Here is a 2,647-nt window from a genome sequence, read left to right on the forward strand (position 1 = left end):
ATCTTATGTGTCACTTATTGTAAATAGCAGCAAATACTAAAGTTCCTATAGCCTAGGACCTCATAATTCGGAAATCCAGTCAGTACAGAATTCTTAAAAAAATAGTTTCAAACCCCTGGCTATCAGATATCACATACTACTCTGGTACACAGAAGTAGAGACTGGTGACAAATTTACCAAAACCAAGTCCCTGTGGAGTCACTGGTTTCAAAGACTAAAAAAAAACAGTGAACACCATCACTAAAATCAAATCAGATGACTTCCTAACCAGCAAATGGCGCCATACTATGACACCTACACAGAATTTTGAAAAAAGCAGACCTCTTAATTCCCAATACCTTTTAAGGTTATTGGTCTGTGGTATTTCTCCAAAACAAACCTGATACCATCTCAGACCACACAATTTTACCTTGAGAGAGAGGAGCAATAACATAAGCATTACATCTCTCTTTATTGTCCTGACCAAATCCAGCTTAAGGGACCTACCCTAAGTTTTTCCACTTCACATGAAGCACCAATAACCAAGGAGGGCCCAGCAACTGAACCAAACAAACCACTTCTGACCAGACATCTCCATTGGAAATTAGATGAACATAATGGAAATGACACAGTGATATGATAGCAATCTCACCATATTACCAATGTAACTATAATGATTTGAGGTACATCTAACTTCAATGTAACAGAATAACATATAAAATATAGTAAAATAATCTAGATAAAATCTCCATGATTATACACAGCCAATCAAAATCAAATGAGAGTACAACATTAACATGAAATGTGTGCAAGTATATAACAAAATTGAAAACTATACCAAAAAATCCCAACTTTTTTACAATAAACAGGAAAACACAGAATTAATTCACCCAGAAGTGTATACCCCTTTACAAGCACTTTTTTTTTCCAAAATGTATTGATTCTATAGTACAACACATGATAGCTACGCATTGAAAAACTTACAAGGTCTGGATATCGTAAGTCTACACAATTTATCATCACACAAAAGCTCTCAAAATCTGCTTCAGTCCTGGTTCTTTATCTAAACCTATGGCACCACTACAGGCATTGGCTTTAAGCCCAATATACATATGAGTCTCCAACCATTTGTAAAACAGCTCTTGGAATATTAGGTGAGTAAATAATGCTACTTCTATTATATTTGTCAGATAGTGGGTACATGAAGAATTTGGAAAAAAAGATAGCGAGCTATGGGAAACTTACTAGATAAGACTTTTGAACATAACAACACAAGAATTGTTATCTTCAAATAAAGGCCTCCTCCTCCCCTTCAGCCTTTCCTCTCCATCTCCAAAATTGGTGTCTTTACCAATTCTTTGCGTTACTTATTATAAAAATCAGCAGATAGTAAAGTTCCCATAGCCTAAGACCTCATCATCCAGGAAACCAGTCAGTCCAGAATTCTTAAAAAAATAGTTTCAAATCCCTGCCTATGAGATATCACTTACTACTCTGGGACAAATAAGTAGAGACTGGTGGCAAATTTAATCAAAAAACAAGTCCCTATGGAGTCTCTGGCTTCAAAGACTAAAATAACATAATGAACACCATCATGTAAAATAAACTTATATGACTTCCTAACAAGCAAATGGTGCCATACCACGACACCTATATGGAATTTTGAAAAAAAAATATGTCTCCATTCCCAATACCTTCCTATGGGAAACTTACTAGATAAGACTTTTGAACATAACAACACAAGAATTGTTATGTTCAAATAAAGGCCTCCTCCTCCCCTTCAGCCTTTCCTCTCCATCTCCAAAATTGGTGTCTTTACCAATCTTTTGTGTCACTTATTGTAAATAGCAGCAAATACTAAAGTTCCTATAGCCTAGGACGTCATAATCCGGAAATCCAGTCAGTACAGAATTCTTAAAAAAATAGTTTCAAACCCCTGGCTATCAGATATCACATACTACTCTGGTACACAGAAGTAGAGACTGGTGAAAAATTTACCAAAACCAAGTCCCTGTGGAGTCACTGGTTTCAAAGACTAAAAAAACACAGTGAACACCATCACTAAAATCAAATCAGGTGACTTCCTAACCAGCAAATGGCGCCATACTATGACACCTACACAGAATTTTGAAAAAAGCAGACCTCTTTATTCCCAATACCTTTAAGGTTATTGGTCTGTGGTATTTCTACAAAACAAACCTGATACCATCTCAGACCACAAAATTTTACCTTGAGAGAGAGGAGCAATAACATAAGCATTACATCTCTCTTTATTGCCCTGATCAAATCCAGCTAAAGGGACCTACCCTAAGTTATTCCACTTCACATGAAGCACCAATATCCAAGGAGGGCCCAGCAACTGAACCAAACAAACCACTTCTGACCAGACATCTGCATTGGAAATTAGATGAACTTAATGGAAATGACACAGTGATATGATAGCAATCTCACCATATTACCAATGTAACTATAATGATTTGAGGTACATCTAACTTCAATGTAACAGAATAACATATAAAATATAGTAAAAGAATCTAGATAAAATCTCCATGATTATACACAGCCAATCAAAATCAAATGAGAGTACAACATTATCATGAAATGTGTGCAAGTATAAAACAAAATTGAAAACGATACCAAAAAATCCCAACTTTTTTACAGTAAACAG

This window comes from Rhinoderma darwinii, assembly GCF_050947455.1.
Source record: "Rhinoderma darwinii isolate aRhiDar2 chromosome 2 unlocalized genomic scaffold, aRhiDar2.hap1 SUPER_2_unloc_23, whole genome shotgun sequence".
Taxonomy (NCBI): domain Eukaryota; kingdom Metazoa; phylum Chordata; class Amphibia; order Anura; family Rhinodermatidae; genus Rhinoderma; species Rhinoderma darwinii.